Source organism: Amblyomma mixtum, chromosome 4 (assembly GCF_055824585.1).
Source record: "Amblyomma mixtum isolate Tamu chromosome 4, ASM5582458v1, whole genome shotgun sequence".
In the NCBI taxonomy this organism is placed as follows: Eukaryota; Metazoa; Arthropoda; class Arachnida; order Ixodida; family Ixodidae; genus Amblyomma; species Amblyomma mixtum.
In genome coordinates, this window is record NC_143015.1 from 141,975,100 (window position 1) to 141,994,874 (window position 19,775).

Here is a 19,775-nt window from a genome sequence, read left to right on the forward strand (position 1 = left end):
ATCCGGCACGGAAGAAGCCAGGGGCCATGAAACCAAATGAATGCATGTAGCCATCTTAGTATCTCCCTCGGCGATGTTCAATAACTCATCAGTGGCCTGAATACACCCACTTAAGGGCAAAGGCCTCTACAACGTCTCTCCAATTAATTAACCCCGTCCTTTGCCAGCTGCACCTGCCATGTCCCCGCAAACTTCTTAATCTGATCTGCCCAGCTAACTTTCTACCGCCCCTGCTACGCTTGCCATCTCTTGGAATCCACTCTGCTACTCTTAAGGACTTGCGGTTGTCTTGCCTTCGCATTACATGCCCTGAACAAGCCCATTTCCTGCTCTTTATTTCGACTATGATGTAATAACCCGCGTTTATTCCCTCGCCCACTCCGCCCGCTTGCGGTCTGCAAGTTACACCTATCATTTTTCTTTCCATAGCTAAAAATTCGAAGGAACTGCTCTGAATTCAGTAACTGCTTCGCTTGGCTTCAGCGACTGTTGGAGGTGGGACACAGCACCAATCCCTGCAATTCAGGATTAGCAACGGGAAGGCTAGAAGCTGCCACGCCTCATGATAAAATTGCGTCGTCGTCGCACTTCGCACGCTCATTTGAGGAATCCATGACTTCGCCCGCATAACGTGTATTTACAAATGCGGACAGGAAGAGTTCGCGCCATCTCATAGTGTGTTGGTGACACGAAAGCGACCCCTCGGATCCTCACCTTTTCTAGGCTTTGCTTCTGTGTGCGCATGTGGCTTCTCAAGGCGGCTGCCGGACGGTGCGGCGGCGATCTGGCCACGCTTTGGCTTCCGAGAAGGGCACCCAGTCTGGGTGAGAGAAGACAAGCGAAAAATAATAAACGCAGGAAAATACAGGCACGAAACAGGGACAGAATCGGCTGATGTATACGGATGCAAAAGTGCAGTCGAGGGACCCGTGCGCTTGATAGCAGATCGCGATAACGAGTGGGGCAGCGCTTTTCTCGTTTGAATGGAAACGTAATTTCGTCTGAACGCAATCGCTGTCAGGTGAATCCAGTACCTTAATTAAAAGCAGAGTTGGTTCGCCACGAAGAGAACCGCTTGAGTTGCGTTTAGAAAAGCCAATCTCAGGGCTGTACGTACAAATATAAATTGCACATTTTAGGATTATATACTTTTTTTTTTAGTTGAAAATTCATAGTGACGTTTGTATGTGCTACCAGCCTGTATGCTTGCGCTTGCGATTTCAACGCTCAACTCAGGGAGCAGACTGCTTTTTTGAAAGAGTTTCGCGCAAGCAGTATGTGACTCCGGAGACAATGATTCTCGCTATTTTGTGCAGGATTACCCGTGCACTGCATGTATTCGTCGCCGCAGACGCAGGGAGATGCGGGAGAGCTAAATTGGTGCGCCTCAGCAAGTGGTACAATAGCTCCCCAGGAAAGTGAAAATGGGTGCGTTTTGCAAGGCTGCAGCTCGTAGATTTTTCGTAGGGGTGAACGGCGGCGGCTAAGCGTTTCGGCTTGGGCGTGGGGGACAAATGGCGCCAGGAGGGCGTGCAGCTAGGCGGAGCTGGTTACGAGTGACAACAACGACGCCTCGAAACGCATGACCTTGCGCGAAAGAGCTGCGCTCTGAAACACTGTGGCAACCTTCGCTACCAATACTACGGCAGTAGGCACACGGTTAAGTGCCTCACGCTGGTCACGTGATGACACGTTATCGTGAGTTATTGGCATCACGTGATCTTATGTTGGCTGTGTATGCCACGGAATCGTCCGTTTAACAGTTCTTGCTGCAAACAAACTTCCCAACATGGTATGTGAAGACAAGAGCTGCATGCTACGAAGAGTCTTCAAGGGGAAACTTTTCTATCGTTATCCTCACTGTGCCGGAGATCGGTTTATTGGGACTTAACATCCCAGGGCAACTCAGGCTATGAGGGACACCGTAGTGAAGGGCTCCGGAAATTTGAACCACCTGGGGCTCTTTAACGTGCACTGACATCGCACATTACACGGGCCTCTAGAATTTCGCCTCCATCGAAATTCCGCCGCCGCGGCGGGGATCGAACCCGCGTCCTTCGGGACAGTAGCAGAGCGCCATGAGCTCTGAGCCACCGCGGCGGGGCCAAAAAAAAAGTCAGAGTAGGTTTAGGTTGAGGTTTATGGAGGCTTAAAGCCCTAAAGCGACTCAGGCTATGACGGACACCGTAGGAAGTGAAGGGCTCCATAGATTTCGACCACCTGGGGTTCTTTAATGCGCACTGACTTCGCACAGTACACAGGCGGGTGCGATAGTAAGAAAGGATAGGGGTAGGGCGGCAATATACACTATGTGCAATGTTGGGGGTTCTGGAAAGGATATGCCGACGTCTCTCGTCGGTCCTGAAAGGCACTCTGCCACATCATCTAATCCTGAAGCTGTGGTAAGAATGTTGCAGGGAGCCTAAAGGGTTCCTTCACTACTTTCAGAATATTCTGCAATGGGAAAATTGCTAAGATCATAAATATTTGAATAAGATTGCGCTGAAAATCTTACAACACAAAAGAGACAATTCCCCACTTGTGTTTGCGATACACACTTATCTTTTCACTATCCTCGACGATACCACATTAGCTCTCATCAAAAGTCACTCATCCGTCCGCGTAGTGCGAGGAAGGCTGCGACGATGATGGCAGCAACTTGCAGCCACTCAGACGCTTACCCGAAGGGCACGAATGGAGCCGTGTACAAACCGCGTGCTTACCGATTCTGGTGTGGACTATACGCTGGGTTGCTTGGTGGTGTCAGTTATCCTGCAGCAGCGGGCAGGCCGCTTGTAGCACACACGTGACGACCGCACAGCCGAAGCGTACACCCTCTTCTTCTGTACCCAGGGTCAGGCCGATACGGGCTCTTGCTGCTGCTAACGTACAAAGTCACAACGTCAGTATTCTGATTATTCGGTACCAAGCTTGTAGAGGCAATGTACAAGCGGCTCCAGAAGTTCTGGGAACAGGGAAAGAGTAAAAAGAGCTGAATTTTTGAACTACCTAGGTAGCGGGGATTAGAGAACGTGAGTGCCTTGACAACAACAGCGCGGTCGGAGCACGGACAAGAAAGATTGACACAAACACAGGCGCTGACTGACAGCCCGGTTTATTGTCTTCAACTGGCTTATGTCGGCCCAGTCCGGTGACAATCTCGTTGCTGCTTAGCCTTATTGCCTCGAGTCATTGGCATGCTCATGAGCGCTTAGAAAAATCAACTCTTTTTTTAAGGTGTACAGATGGCTTGCTGGCACATTTATCAGAGAATCTTGATATTGCTTGAGCTTCTGCTGTCACTCTTGTGGTGGTGTCGCGGCACTTGAGTAGAACGGCCGTTTTTTTTTTTCAAAGGCCGATGTGCAGTTTTAAAGACAAAGCGTTAAGGGCCCCGTGTCCCAGAAAAGCCGGTGTCGTCTTCGGCGGCGTTGGCCGTGAGCGAAAAATTCCTGAAGAATTAATAAATGAATCCGAATAGGAAATTGGTCGAGTTGGGGAATCGAACTAGCGCTTCAGGAGTGCGAGAGGTGCACGGTAACCACTCCGCCACGCCAGCTCGATGGTTTGGAATGAACAAAGGCGCGTCTAGTGAATGCGGTGTTCTCTTAGAAGGGTTCTTTAGAGACATCTAGGTACTCTCGTGTATATTAGTAATTATGGGCATGTAAATTATAGACGTCGCAGTTAAGCGAGTGGCAAAGCAAGTTTCCGCTACTTTTCCTCTTCGCTTCGCGCGCACGAAGCGCCATCACGATCCGCCCACTAAAACCACTCCGTCCTCCTCCTCGAAATGTATACCATTGCGCCAACAGATGGCGCGCGACGGCAGCGCCCCCTAGCGCCTCCTAAAGCGCCACCCGCTCGTCTAGTTCGGGCGCAGTGGGGCCGTTCCAGGACGCAGGAATCACGCGTTGAGCGGCGAACAACGCAGCGCACATCCAAGGCGCGTTCAGCGCGAAGCTTGTGGCATGCAAGCTATGTCATGTGTCGCTGTCATGTGATAATATCTATATGGGTCAGACGGGGAGATGCCTCAATACAAGGCTACAAGAACTTTGTAGAAATCTAAAAGATGTTAATTGGCGTGAGCTAAGCAAACACAGCTGCCCATGTAAATACTGCACACCTGCCTTTGAAAGAACGGCTGTTCTACGCAAGTGCCAAGACATCACCACAAGGGTGATAGTAGAAGCTCAAGCAATATCAAGATTCTCTCATAAATTTCTGTGTAAGCAAGCCATCGGTTTGCAAGCAGCAAGCGTTTTTGGAAAAATGCTGAAACTTTTTTTTTGTTGCTGTGCTCCTCGCGGCTCTTCTGCCCCAAACGCTGCTCGGGTAGCCGATCTACAGCGCTGGGCGCGTTAGTCGTCCGGGTGTATCTCGCTTCAGCTTAATAAATGACGCCACTGATCTGCTTGCTGCGAAAAATGCGACCCGTGTACTATGTGCCTCTGGATGACGAGAGTTCCTGTGCGGGTTTAACCAAACTGATACGAGGTTTAGGTTAATGAGGGTTAAACGTCCCAAAGTGACTCAGGCTGTGAGGGACGCCGTATTGAAGGGGTCCAGAAGTTTCGACCACCTGGGGCTCTTTTACGCGCACTGCCATTGCACAGCACACGTGCCTCTAAAATCTCGCCTCCATCGAAATACGACCGCCGCGGCCGGGATCGAACCCGCGGCTTTTCGGTCAGGAGCCGAGCGCCATAACGACTGAGTCACCGCGGCGGGTACTACCAAATACAGCTGCCTCGCCCGTCAGCTTTTCAGCCACCAATCTTCCAATCGCTTTTTCCGAACTTCCGGCGCAGATTTATTTGCGTTACCATTGCTATCTCTAAAATTTAGGGCATCATGAAGAGTAAATATGCCTGCATCGACATCCGGACGGATAAGATCACATTTGAGTATGAGCTCTTCAATTGTTTCGACAGATCTACCACAAGCAGCACATGTGTCATCATCGTTATTCTTTTTTTTTTTTTGTCGCTGCGCGTTTGAGACACCCTGACCTAGCTTCAAAGAGTGCAGCGCTGCCTCTTGAGTTATCAAAGAACAATTCCTTCCTGATCTGCCTTTTACAGTATCCACAGTTCTACACTATGCTCCTTTTTCATTGAATTAGTGTGTTTGAAAGCTGCCGCCGTCTGTCGCACGCGCCTGTCACTAACATGACCAGCGGAGCTGAATGAGAAGAGGCACGCATGCGCAGAGCAACCTAGCGAAACAGGCGAATTGAAACCACTCGCACCCCTGTAGTATGGGTATACCCGAGGACTACAAAAGCTCCAGATTACGCGCAGATCGTATCGGCGTCCACTCACCGCTGCAAGCAGCTGAGGAGCAGCATTGCACCTCAAGTTGAGAAAAGACACGCCAACTCGGGAAGCCATTGCTCACTCGGCTGCGTCGGCGTGGCACATCCAGAACACCCGACACCACCTGCGTGGAGAACGAAGACATCTACTCTCCTGTGCCCTGCCCGGCAGTGGTATCACGATTTGTCGATTCCTATAAATGTTGTTTCTGCAGCGCGAGCTACACTGGCCGAGGTTGACCCGTTTCGCGTGGCTCCCGGAGAGCCGTGCTGCGTATGCGCGAGGAGCAAGTGACGTCACTACGCACAGGTGGCGTTTACAACGCCAATGCCAATAAACACACTGAACGCCGACGGCCTATGGCTTCAGCACCGCGTTTCTGACCCAAACTTCTCAATGCGAACGCATACAGCGCACACCTGTCACTACCCCCACTTAGCTTGCATGGTTGAGGTGTCCACGGTTCCAAGAGGGCAGTTACGCGCCTTCCCTCTGGTTCAGGTGTCCACCGAGATGTGGACACCTCACCCTCACCTCACGCTGCGTATATCCTGGCATAGCAGAGCTAAGCCACTGCCAATTTTTTTAGAGCGCAGCTCTTTGGCGTCCGTTCCTGGGTTTCGCGTCGTCGTCGGCGTCGGCCTCGTAACCAGCTCCGCTCCCCTTTCATCCCCCCAGCGCTATCGGCGTCAGCGGCATCAGTCAGTCGCTGCTATCTCTTCCCTCCTCCGTTTATCGTGTTGTCCGCTTGCTGCGCGCGCTTCTGCCCCCATCGTTTGCCGCTGGGTGTACACGCCGCCCCCCTCCCCCCTCTTCCTGCGAGTCTCCGGTTGTCAAAGCGCCGGCTCGAACTTAATTCCTTTCTTCGCTCCTCCTCCAATGCAACCCCTGTGCGGTGGCAATCAGAGAGCCAGATCGGTGGCGGCGGATCTGTATATGTGCACCGCCCGAGCCGAAATTGCGAATACGTGTGAAAAATAAAAAAAAAATTCTGTGATAGCGCATACATGTGTTGCTCGATCTCTTTGCCTCAATCTATCGAAGAGGTGAAACAGCTTATTTGCTGCGCTCAAATTTCGCATTAGGAAGTAACGTAATCGTCGGTAATTTTTTCTTAGCGCCTTGTGAAAGAAACGGTGCAGCCACAATCAAGACTACGTATTGAGATATTAATGGGGGTTGAACGTCTCAAAATTATTGAGGCTATGAGGGACGCCCTAGTGAAGGGCTCCGGAAATTGCACCTGCGGCTCTTTAACGTGCGCTGACATCACTCAGCACACGGGCCTGTAGAATTTCGCCTCCAACGAACCCGCATCTTTCGGGTCAGCAGCCGAGCGCCATAACCACTGAGCCACGGCTGCGCTTATATATATCTCTCGAAATATTGAAGTATTGAAAATCGGCATGTTACAAATCATAATACTAATGCATGCAAGGTGTCTTAGCCAAACGCAACAAAGTTTTTAGAAATGACCGTGTAGAATGCAAGCGAAACAATGTGAGTACTGCTAAGAGCCGTGTGACATACCGTCCAGTGAACTTTTCGTTCTGCATGGTTCTTACTTTAAGTTTAAACACCGGCCTTCAGGAAAGAAGCCCAACTGCTGGCACAGGAAAGCAGGGCGACAGAGAGAGGACACACCAGGTTGTGTGCTTCTCTCTCTGTCGTCTGGTTTCTTGCGCTAGCTACTTTCACGAATAAGTCCAAATTCACACCTCAACAAAGAAGTGCAAATTCGCGAGTCCCAGATAGCGTTGAGAAACAGCGCCCCGAAATATTTAGAACAAGGCGCCCTTCATGCACATATTTTTACGGGACGAAAAAGCGAAATCCCGCGGAAAGCAAAACCTACCACGTGGTCGCCGCGTCGCTTCAGCACCGCTCATCTATGGAGGGCGCCCAGGTGCTATCCCAGCCGGCACCTCAGCCACGCGCTTTCTAAGGCCGCCTCCCCCGGTCACTAGCTTCGGGCCTGGACAACTTGCACGGCTGTCCGTTTGGGTGACAACGTCTGCATATACAAACTGCAATTCTCCAACGTAGCTTAGCGCTTGCGGCGGCTCCACTACATGCACCAGTAACTGCTATCCTGTTGGCGGGATTTGTTTTTGGGCCAGACAGAAAGATATACGTAAGCGGTGCCTTGTTATAAACATTTCAGTCTCCTGTTTTGCGAAACGGTATAAGTTCCGAATTCACGTGTTTTCTCCCGCAAGCAATATCGAGAAGCTAAGTAAATAGCTTTTTCTATTTAAGAAACTTTGCAAAAGAAAAAGAATACAAAGACCAGCTCAAACAACTCTCAACAGCACTCAGTTCACGCACAGATCACTGCGTCTAATTTAAAAACGCTACGATGAGGTAATAGAAACGCTACGGAATCTACATCTTTTTCATTGACACTTTGTTCCGCAAGTCAGTAATTAAGAAGTTAGCTAATTAGTCGTAACTAATTAACTGTCAAGAACGGAAGAAATGGTGCAGACTAGGTCATGGGACTCCATGCAGCCCTCAGTCGGTTTCATGTGGCTAGGAGATTCCGTGTTTCTTTAAAAGCTTGGTTACATTTCTCTGGGACACCTGGTATATAGAAAATTATTTTCCGCCGCAGTGTGACCAGAAAATGAGCATGTTTAGGAAATATCATTATAAATACTTCACCTCGGTCTTAAAAATCCCGGCTGCTGTGTCAGCCACACAGCCACGTGACGACAGCTTTCCAGACAGGGGCGGCTCGGTGAGCTCTGCCGCGGCCGCTTGCACCAGTGGTCCTCCCTGGTACCAAATCAAGCAGCACTGTGACAAACCATTTCATCACACGCTGGCAATCGATGCTACGTGGAACACTTGCTAACACACAGAATTTTAAGGCGAAAGCCTTTAATGGCTCATACTGTCCTGACCAAGACGTGTTAGCAAATTTGTCCGCGTTTCAGATTGGTCGAAACGGTCGTGACGTCACTTCGCGCGAATTTTGACGGGTGTCCACCGAAATATATGAGACAGTTACTGCGCAATTTCCTTTCCTCAAATACAATCTTCATTTGCTTCATTACGGCCCCTCTTTCTCTTTTTCCGTTCACTCCCACTTCCTCCCTTCCTCTACGGTGTGGTTCAGGTGTCCACCGAGATGAGAGAGAATTACTGCGCCATTTCCTTTCCTTAAAAAGCGTTGCGTTCAAAGGGCAACGCATCGCGCTGAAATGGGTGGTGGCGTTCCGTGGACTCCCTGGCAGTGCTACTCCCAAAGGCAAAGATTAAGCGTCATTAATTGGCAGTTAATTAATGCACCAACAGAATGTGAAGTGAACAATCGCGTAGTACAATGCAGCACTCAGGCTTTCCCCTTTCACCATTTTAGCCGCTAAAGTTCCTCGTAATTTTATCCCACGTGATCACTTTTTATTTACTTCAAGCAGCACAGATTATCGGCCCCAATATTGCGAATCGATGGTTTCACATTGGTCCCTTGTAGGACCGGCCTTTGCCGATACGTTTCCAATATTGGGCTAATTACCTGTTCTGCTTGGGCGATCCATTAGTGTCCTTGCTTTGTAGCGTCGCGACTTGCGCAGAATATGTTTAGTAACTGAAATATGAAAAACAGTTCAGAGAAGAAGGCATGCATTTAAGCAGTGTTGCTGCCTTGGCGTCGTATGGGTTGCACTAAACCTTCGATTCCTTCCATGGTTTATTGTTATTCTAAACCACAGAAAACTAGTTTTTTTTTGTTTTTCGAATATGAGGTAAAACTGACCACATCACTCATCGCTTTCACTAACATAAATAAAAGAAACTTTAGGTTAGGGTCAAATCATAGCACGGAAAGTTCCTCGCCATTCGTACACGCCTCGCAAGCGTGTAATTACGCTGACAAATTTTACAACTCCGAGAGCCTAAAACTACGATCGCCTCAGTGGTTCTGGCGAACTCTGCTCATTTGTTGAATTGAGAAGGATGGTTATGAACTGAGGTCAGTGTATCACTTGTAGCACTATTCCAATAATCGCGACTACTTATCTTCCATCCGCCGCGGTGGCTCAGTGGTTATGTTTCTCGGCTGCTGACCCAAAACACGTGGGTTCGATCCCGCGACGCTGACCGATAAGACGCGGGTTCGATCCTGGCCGCGGCGGTGGAATTTCTATGCAGGCGAAATTCTAGAGGCCCGTGTACTGTGCGATGTCAGTGCACGTTAAAGAACCCCAAGTGGTCGAAGTTTCCGGAGCCCTCCTCTACGGCGTCCCTCATAGCCTGAGTCGCTTTGGGACGTTAAACCCCATAAAACCAAACCAAAACCAAACATCTTTCAGTCGTGATAAGTTACTGTGTGACAAGTGACTGTGTGACAAGTGACTGTGTGACATGTGACTGTGTGACAAGTTTCAATGAAGACAATGCCCATCTTGTATGAGGGGAGCCTTGTACACTGTGCCTTACATTATTACACCCGTTGGAGAACGGACGATGGAGCAATGGTCGCGTCAGTCTTCCTCACCTTCAGCACGCCTTTTCCGACGCAGTGGGCAAGGAATGGGTGCTGGGCAGGATTTGGAGCTCAGTGGCGCCCACGTGACGATAACGGTCCAGGCCCAGCAGGCGCACTTTGCTCCAGTACTGGCGGTAGGCTGGCCAGAAAGTCCAGCTGAGCATCAGGAAAGAGTTAGGATGTTGGTGCCCCAGTCGCACCATGAGTGCGTCAAAGAACAATCGCATCAGGAAAGGCTTGTACTGCAACATTTACGTTACTGGCTATTAAGTGCAATCAAATTTCAGTTATGGTTTTCACGTTCCGAAGTGCCACATGGGCTATGAGTAACGCCGCAATCGAGGGTTTCTGACAGACAATCTAGGGTTAGTATGAGCTCACATCGCAGAGTGCACGGGCGCCTTTGGAGTACTCAACAGGATGCAACATTATTTGTAGCGCATGTCCATATTTACTACAGGGTCTATAACTCAGCATCACAAGCGGGTATTACTGTTCACCAAGGGAATATCAAAGGCTCTGCGAAGTCATTCATGTCCCGTTAATGGAGGTCACAACATGAGGCTGACATTAAACAGGAGCAGTCATCTATAGAAGACACGATATTGCCACCTAGCACTGCCAGGTGGTGCATAGCTGACGACGACGAAGTAGGGCTCGCGCCGTGTGAATCTCTCTCCGTTGCTGCCCCAGCTTGCGTGGCCTTGTCTGTCTTCGCACTTGGTATTAAAGCCCCCTTCGTCAACAAGTACGTTACAATATGATGTTGACAGGTGTGTTACCTCGCCTGCATTAAACACTGCCAGCAGCGAGAGTTGCCTAAGCTGTTTGCCCTCGGCCAGTTCTGGTTAGTAGCTGAACAGAGGCCAAGAGTACCCAAAAGTAGCCCATCGTTTTCTTTCGGCGCCAGATGTTGACCACTTATACTGCGGCGGAGAAAAGGGTTCATCTTCATTTTCTGCAGAACATTCCTGGGAGCCTCAGACGGTGGCTAAAGTCTTCCCTGCAGCCGCAACCTAAACTACAATCTCCAAACTATCACAAGTATCTCTATCCCGTTGCCATGCTCGGTTTCCATGAACGTGACATGCCAGAAAAAAGTGGAAGTGGCACAGCTCAGCTCAGCAAGGATACAAAGACCGAAAGCTGCGTTAAGCAGGGCTACACACGGTTTAGCTTTGGCTCGTCTTTATCGTTTCAAGGCTTCAGCGAGAGCAAATTGTTTCACCGAGCGCATATCACGTGAGGCACCACGCACCACAAGCGCTAGAGCAAGCGTCTAGATCGGCGGCCGGCCCTGCAGAGGAAGTGACTGCCAAGCTCAAGAAGTAATCACGTGACACATGACATGACACAACTGGCGAGGAGGAGCGGCCTACCAGCGGCCAGCCAGCTCATCGGTGGACATGACTGCAAAGCGTGCAGCTATGGCGACAGAAGTGGAGATTATGCACCTGCTACGCGCGATTTTGCGCATGCGACGCGCCTCCCATTAGAGGTCAAATCTAAGAGGCAGACGACCTTCTGGCTCATCATGAGAGGAGTAGAGGTTTTTGCTCTAAAAAACGTTCCGAGTAAGCTTTCAAAGCGGAGCTGACGTGGCCTAGCTGACTCGGAGCTGAGTGGGCTGACGAGAAGTTGTCGGCTGACTAGAAACTGTCGAAGTAAAGACATAATATACACCGAGTTTTCAGATTTTGCAGGCCTTACAATGCGCACAAGTCAGAGCATTAGCCAGATTAGAAAGTTTCCTAGGTGTAAGCGGCCTGTTCTATCGCAACAAGGGACGCTCGCGTATTTAGGCTGGCCACACGATTGGAGAAAGGTTGTAACTGGGCAAACATTTCATGGTCCTCCTCACCCTGAGCATTCTTCCCCACTTTCTTTGGTGATTGCGAGGAAAGCGACCGTCGGCTTCTTCCATGACACCCACGCGATGAAAGCACTTCCGCCCGTGGATCTCCTGCCTCGGCATCGGGGGGTCCAGATGCCACGGGTTCTCTGGCTGCTGCCTGCGTCGCGGGTAACAGGTTGCCACTGGCGTTCAGGCTAGTATCCCGGTCTCGGAGACGCCCACAATAGCTTTCGAAATCTGAGGTAACCACGAAAGCTTAATTAACCTCATACAAGCGTAGTTACAAAATATACAAATATACAAGTTATAGAATGTCATACATTGTTAATACATTGATACACTGTGATACATTCTGAATGGTATATTTGTGATAACTAAGGATTTTTATGACAAAACATGTAAAAATGTATTGCATCACACAGATTTTTCTTATTAGAGGCGCTCTAACACAGACCACTGAGGTGTACGAGTAGGCCAGAAAATACCAGAACAAATTATACAGGCTGTGCTGCATGTTAAGGCTGCGAAGAAATCAAGCTTTTGAGTGGCTTCGTTCAGCCGAAAGGTTTTGCGGGCAGCTGAACGTTCAGGATTCCTTTCAAAATGTAATTCTTGTTAATGCATGCTGTGACTTTGCCGCTGTCCATGTTTTTTAGTCGTCTAATGCATGTAAGGCTTTTTTATTTACTTTAATATTCTGCATGATCAAGACATCACCTACTGCCTTGTTGGTGGTTTTGCGCGCTTTTTTGTCAGCAACAGCTTTTAGTATGAGGAAGAATTTTTCCGCAAAATACTAGGAGAACGCGTTTGTGTGCAGAGAGAGGATACCAAAAGCCTCACCCCGAACATAAACACTCACCCGACAGTTTGCGGACGTCTGCCTTCCAGACGATGGTAGCGTCTTCATTTGTTCGGTGAGCTCACCGACGGCCGCTTGAGCCATAAGGCCCCCCGCTATGCGAAGTGGAAACCACTGTTAGAAATCACATCGCTACCGACAAGAAACTAGAAACAGGTGCCATTTCTTAATGGCGAAAATTAATTTTGCTCCTCTTTAGAAAATAAGTTGGGTACGCTCCCCAGAAGTTTTTTGTTCCTTCATGTGCGACCTCTTGGTTAGGCAGACACAGCTTATTAGTAGCAAATGATGAACATGTCAGATACGTAGTACCCTGACTAGTCACGCCGCACTAGTTTTTGAAGGCTAGTCGTATTGCATCATCCTGTAAATCATGCCCCCTCGATTGGTTTCTCGTGCACAGAACTAGGCCAAAATGATTAGAACAGCTTTAACACTTTCTCAATGCATAATTGAAAAAAAAGAGCACATTTCACCAGAAAGGTGTTTCGCGCCGACTGAGCAGCTTCGTAATTACAGTGATTAAGCTGAACAACGGATGCGGGTATTTAGAATACGGGCGTGCTCAGAAACATCTGCCGAAATAAAAACCTCTGTTTTACCGCCTCTATAATGAGTAAAATATCACAGTAGCGTAGTACACGCCCCTGATAACTGATGATTCACGGAAACCTGGCCCCACTTGCACCAAGCAAATAAGACAGTATAGCTCCCAGTCTAGCCTTATTCGGAATCTAAACTTTCTCTTGGTTTTGATAAAAAGAGAGGAGCATTAATGTTGGTTGACGCCTCAAGTGCGCCACGAACGCAGAGTAAAAAGAGCTCCCATTCTTTCAGTCTGCGTTTGTGGCCTGCTGTGGCCTGCTTGAGGCGTCCACCGACGATGTGAACAAGTTATGCGCATTTTCTCAACAGCGAAAGAGGGTTTAGACCGCGAATAAGATTAGACCTGAAAATAGATTGTCTTATTTGCTTCGTGCAAGTGGGAACCGATTCTGAGTTGTGCATCGGATTTCAAGCTAGTACCAAATTAAGGATATCTCTAGGCTTGTCTTCAGTTCTTTAGTTAGGGCCTTCAGACAATGGACTCTGGAGTCGTGTTCGCGTCCGCTACGTGGGCAAAGACATGGGCAGTGATCCTCACCTTGGGACTGTCTGCTGCCGCAGAGCGGGCTGCTGGATGAGAACCGGGCGTCGGTGGCACCCACGTGGCGATAACGCTACAGGCACAGGCTGGGGCTCAAGCTGCAAATCAAGACGAAATAAAAGAGAACTTTAGTGGCACAGTTGCAACGCACTCGTGCAGCGGTATTCGAAAAAAAAAACAACATACGATATGGTAAGGGATGGAGTGGTACGGTACTGTACGGTACGGTTATGGTACTGTACGGCGAGTGCGGTGCGGTAAGGTGCGGCGTGAGTGTGGTGTGGTGTAAAGGCGTGTGGTGTGGCGTGATGGTGTGGTGTGGGGCGTTTGATGTCCCGAAGCGACTCACACAACGCGGGACACCATAGCGCAGGGTTCCGGATAAATCTGGAACATCTATATGCATTGGAGATCTATGCAGACCTCTTTCGAGTGTACGTATTGAGGCAAAAGAGCCTTTAATTGCTCATTCTCCCGTCCGTCCAGTGTTACATCCAGCGCAAGCTGTCAATCAAACGGATGACTGGTGTCCACCGAGATATGTGACAGCATTTCCTTTCCTCGAATACAATTTTCATTCTCTTCGTTACGGCACCTCTTTCTTCTTTCACCCCCACTTCCTCCCTTCCATTGTGGTGGGGTTCGGGTGCCCAGCGAGGTTACAGAGAATTGCTGCGTCATTTCCTTTCCTCAAAAAGCCTTGCGTTCAGAGGGCAAGGCATCGCGCCGAACGGGTGGTGGCATTGGCATTCCGTGGACTCCCTGGCAGCACTGCAACACGCTGTCGCGTTCCACTCCTAACAGCGAAGCTTAAGCGTCATTAATTAGTAATTATTCATTGATTAATGATTAGTCATCACTTAATATTTACTTGTTAATTAGGTCTGATGTCACCGAGTGGTAACGTCACCAGTGCCACAGAAGCAGTCAAAGTGGTGCGGTAAACGCTTTCGCCTCTACGCACTTTAGACAGTCAAAGTGCCCCCTGAATTTTTTTTTTTATGATGGGTAGCGCTCAGCTCAAGTGCTGATGCCCTGTCGAAAAATTTGTGTAGGTTTGAATCGGTGAGCAAAATATTATAGAACATTCGGTTGGTTTTATAGGATTACCATTCCAAAGAGACTCGGGCTTTTGTCACGGGTGCCTTAGTGGAAGGCTTCGGATAATTCCCACCTCCTGGAGTCCTTGTCGTGCCGTGACATCGCACAGTGCACGAAAGTTGCGGCTAACGAAAGGGTTCAGCTTAAGGGCAAAACAGCGAGCTATGGAAATAAAAATGATAGGTGTAAGGTTAAAAGACAGTAAGCGGGAAGACTGGGTGAGGGAACAAACGCGGGTTAATCATGACATCCTAGTCGAAATCAAGAGGAAGTAATGGGCTTGGGCAGGGCATGTAATGTGAAGACAAGATAACCGCTGGTCCTTAATGGTAACGGAGTGGATTTCAAGAGAACGCAAGCGTAGGGGGGCGGCAGTAAGTTAGGCGGGCGGATGAGATTAAGAAGTTTTCGGGGATGCAGTGGCCGCAACTGGCAAAAGGACAAAGTTGAATAGAGATACATGGGAGCGGCCTTCGCCCTGCAGTGGGCGTAATCAGGCTGATGATGTTAGTGATCGACACCAAATTCCAAGTATCTGGTTCACTCTAAACCACCTGAGGCCCACCATGAGCCTTAATGGCACATAGGCAGCGAAGGCCGTCATGCACCAAGCACACGGTATTGGAAAAGGTTCTCGCACAATTTCATAAAAATGTGGAGAGGGATCGGTGGTGTAGAGGGCCTAAACAGTTTTTGCTACGTAGTAGTAACAGTGAAAAAAAAAGTTTAGAAATGACTAAAGACAAAACCTTTAAAGAAAGTCAGCTAGTCTCAGCGGCTACCCTTGGCTGGGCATGGATCTCGAGGCATCAAATAAAAACCTCAGCCCTTTTCTCAGGAGTGCGAAAATGTCTTGATTGAGGACCTTGTAGCACGATACAGATCAAAAATAAAAATAGGCCTCACCCATGGTCACGACGCCTTTTCATACCGCAAATACCGACTGTTGCGTAAATCAGAGAAAATCGAAAAAAAATTCTCTCGGCCTAACCGCACGTTTGTTCGAGCTCAAATTTCGCACAGAGGTTGCATTTGGCGGTCAGTTTTGTTTTATACCACATTTAGGTGGGGTACTTGCCTGATTCGGTCAGAATTATTTGGAAATCCCCATCGTCTGCGGCGATGGAGAACCAAAACGGAAAGGCTTCTCAGCAGTGGTACCCGTAGCGCCACCTCGTACCACCCGAAGAAATGAGCCCATTACCGGGGAGGGCGGCGTAAGAGGACTTGGACTCGCATACAAACAACGGCCACGGCCTTCTCTTGATCGCTGTACGACTGTAATTTAGGTGATGTCTTGCGCTGCTTCGCAGCAGACAGCACCAAGTAAAGGTGATTTGCTCACCAATTTAGCGCAGCTGGGTTTCTCCGGCTGATACGAGATGGCGCTACGGGTACCACTGCTGAGAAGCCTTTCCGTTTTGGTTCTCCGTCGCCGCAGACGATGGGGATTTCCAAATAATTCTGACCGAATCAGGCAAGTACCCCACCTAAATGTGGTATAAAACAAAACTGACCACCAAATGCAACCTCTGTGCGAAATTTGAGCCCGAACAAACGTGCGGTTAGGCCGAGAGAATTTTTTTCGATTTTCTCTGATTTACGCAACACGCGTTAGGCTGGCGCACTTCACATTCCGTAGTCTGCGAGTCTATCGTTGTGAATTACATGTGTTGTAATCTCATTCTAGCCAGGAAATTACTTATGGACGCCGCCGCGGTGGCTCAGTAGTTGCGACGCTCGGCTGCTGACCGGAAAGGCGCGGGTTCGATCCCGACCCCGGCGGTCGAATTTCGATGGAGGCGAAATTCTAGAGGCCCGTGTACGGTGCGATGTCAGTGCACGTTAAAGAACCCGGAGCCCTTCACGACGGCGTATCTCATAGCCTGAGTCGCTCTGGGCGCTAAAACCCCTAAACCATAAACCATTACTCATGGACTATTAAGACGCATATTTGACTGCCTAAAGAAGAACAATTGGTATATCAAGGCCAAGCTTTTTGTGTGAATCCGGAGCACTTGGTAACGAAAATGGCATACCCGATCCCCCTAACCACGTGACTCAAGTGAGGCCCGGGAACGGCCGAGCGGTTCGCGGTCCTCCTCACCTGATGCCGTGGTCGGGCTGCCACCGCTGCCTGGTTGCCGAGAGTGCGCGGCACAGCAGCTTTGCAACACCCACGTGACGAAGTCGCTTGTGAGCTGCCGACCCGTGCGCCCTCTGCATCTGCACCGAGGGCCCCACCACCAAGGCCTCCTGCTGGTGCAAGAGAAGACAGTAGTCCTCCTCTAGCTAGCATTCATTCTTTATGAGTGCCAAACGTAACTTCTTGAGTAAGGAAAGAAAAAAATTCATCGGTCGATCACCCATTTCGGAAAGCGTTCCGCAACAGGTTATGTGGTGTGTGTGAAGTGTTCTAAGTGTCGGTTCTTCGTATCGAACACGACAGAAAATTTATTAGGCGCCACACAGGCATCGGTTCCAACAGGGCCCCGCAACACGGGGCACCCGTCGTGGCAAGATCAGCGAGACGCGTTCGAAGTGCCACTTCGTCAAAACCGACACGACAAAAAATTCAATTCAATTCTGTACTACATATCTGTAATAGAAATACGTGGAGTTAATACAGGGCTCTGTAACACGGGGCACCTGTCGTGGTACAATAAACGCGAAGCGTTCTAAGTGTCCCTTCGTCGTATCGAACACGATAAAAAAATTTAGCGAAGACACAGGAAATTCTAACGTATGCTTGGCGAAAGCCTTGCGGTCGACCTACTGCCGCTTCCCCGAACCGCATGGCGCGGAATTTCTGGGCCGCTTCGGAGCCATGCGTCTCAAGCACTCGACTGCAACGAGACGTCTGGCGAAGGAGCGTCGGTGTAGCTGCCATCGCCGAGCCGACGCGCGCGCGCTCGTTCTACCACTAGTGCGACGTAATGGTTGCTATGCACAGCTGCGTCCCCCACCGGCGCGCCGGTTGCTAAGGCGGGGAGGAGGTTGCGCGGCTGCGCGGAGGAGAGGCCACAGTTGGCACGACTCCAGCGCACGGACGGACACCGCGAGCAGGAGCCATGAAAGGCTTTCGCCTTAAAAATTCTATTAGGCATCAGAAAGGCATCCGTTCCAACAGGGACCAGTAGCACGGGACACCCGTCGTGGCACAATCAAGGAGACGCGTTCGAAGTGCTACACGTCAAAACCGACTCGACGAAAATTCAATTCTGTCCTACAATTATGTACAAGGCACCGAGTTAATATAGGGCTCTGTAACACGGGGCACCTGTCGTGGCACTATAACCGAGAAGCGTTCCAAATGACCGTTTGTCACACCGAACACGACTGAAAATAATGCGACGCCCAACAGACAACAGTTGCGTCGTTCGGCTAGGAATCCAGCGCGGCGCCGTCAGGGACGCGCTCTAAGTCGAGCTTCGTTGCGTTACTCACGAGAACAATCTACAATCTATACGGCTCGAGAGACGCCAGAGCTGATAAGGCTCGGCACCAAGTTCGTCCGGCGCAGAAAATTCACGGTAATGAGATATTCTACGCAGCGCAAGAGACGCCCAGTACGCAAGGACCGGGAGATACGCCCGACGCGGCGCAGTCAAAAGAGACGCGCTCTATGTCCGACCGCGCCTCCTCGAACATAATATCACGCTGTAAGCGACGCCAGACGCAGCCTAATCAAGGCTCAAGAAACTGCGTTCGGATGTGGCGGAACCCCGGCCTAAACTTCGCTTCGTCGTCACGAACACATTTTGAGACGCCACATACGCGTCTGCTTCGTACAGTACGACTAGGCAACCCGAGGCGTCCGGGTGTGGCAGAACCACGGACGCGCGTTACAAATCTTGTTTCGGTGTGTCGAACGCGATAAAAGTTTATGCGACGCCACGGCACATGGGCACGTAACCACGTAAGGGCCTGCCCTGCCTGGCACCATGGAGACGCGCAGTCACTCTTCCTCGTGTCGAACACTGCCAATAAACGCGCGGCCCGCGCTTTTTCCACGAGGGCCCATATCACTGGGAACTGGTGCAGCTCCTTCAGACACCGAATGCACACCTGTAGCTCCATCACATCGAATAGTCCTCAGGCCGACAAAAAGCCTCATCTGAAAATCTGCTCCTGATCTATGGAAGGCGAGCGAAAAATGAGTTGTAGAGTTGAGATAGGCTTTAAACGAACACGTTTTTTAGAGCACTCCCCATCACAAAAGTGCAATGCGCTCACCACTGAACGCTGACCGGGAAGACCACATTTATCGGAGCCTGGCGCAGGATTTCAGGCGACGCTGGGTGGCGGCAGGCGTTGATGAATGTCCGGAACAGTCCGCCACCCCAACGTTCTATGCTGACGACTCCTTCCTCTGTTGTTGTTCCTTTTAAAGCTTCTGAGTTCGATGATGACGATGTCGCTAAGCCTCGTCGTCGTCGTTAGAGAGCACCTGGCGGCCAAGCGGAAAACAGTGAACACATCTTGCCTTATTTAGTGTTTCGCACAGTGATGCCATTAACACTGACGGCGTACGTCATCAGTTTTCGTCAATGCGTCTTAATATTTACGAAGCAGTGTCGTGTCTCTGCTCCGGCACCGTCGCTGTCTATTTTACTTTCGCTCCCACTTCTGCACTGTCGCGAACTCACCAGCCCGTATAACTACAGACGCTCGCCTCTGCGCTATAAGGCGCAAAGGGCAAGTGGTGGTGGTTTAGTGCATTGTGTTGCTTACCTTTTGTCTTAGCTTGCTTTAACAAGGGTTTGATAAGCGTTTATTTTATCATGTGTACAGTGCCATGTCAGTGCGCGTTAAAGTACCTCAGGTGGTCGAAACTTCCGGAGCCCTTCACTACGGCGTCCCTCATAGCCTGAGTCGTTTTGAGACGTTAAACCCCATAAACCAAACGAAACATTACTCTGGATATCATATAGTACTACCTCCGAGCCAATACGAAAAGGAATGCCCTGCATTATTTGTTGAACAGAAACAATAAA

At 49.8% G+C, this 19,775-nt stretch overlaps 1 protein-coding gene across 13 annotated transcripts in view; it reads right to left on the reverse strand.

Moving 5' to 3' along the window:
* LOC149348518 (uncharacterized) overlaps positions 1 to 19,140 on the reverse strand; it is a 40,234-nt gene extending 21,094 nt beyond the window's left edge. For 4 of the 13 annotated variants that reach the window (XR_016292768.1, XM_089588151.1, XM_089588147.1 and 1 more), the window contains exons 1-11: positions 19,015 to 19,140; positions 16,886 to 17,034; positions 13,675 to 13,775; positions 12,531 to 12,625; positions 11,675 to 11,825; positions 9,823 to 9,969; positions 7,986 to 8,099; positions 7,177 to 7,313; positions 5,328 to 5,445; positions 2,724 to 2,882; positions 715 to 820 (exon numbers count right to left, since the gene is read on the reverse strand). The gene's annotated coding sequence lies outside the window, so the exon portion shown is untranslated. Of the gene's footprint in view, positions 1 to 714; positions 821 to 2,723; positions 2,883 to 5,327; positions 5,446 to 7,176; positions 7,336 to 7,985; positions 8,100 to 9,822; positions 9,970 to 11,674; positions 11,826 to 12,530; positions 12,626 to 13,674; positions 13,776 to 16,817; positions 17,038 to 19,014 lie in introns of all 13 variants that reach the window. The other 9 variants (XM_089588152.1, XM_089588149.1, XM_089588155.1 and 6 more) reach the window with 9 other exon arrangements.
* Positions 19,141 to 19,775: the final 635 nt, after the last annotated feature.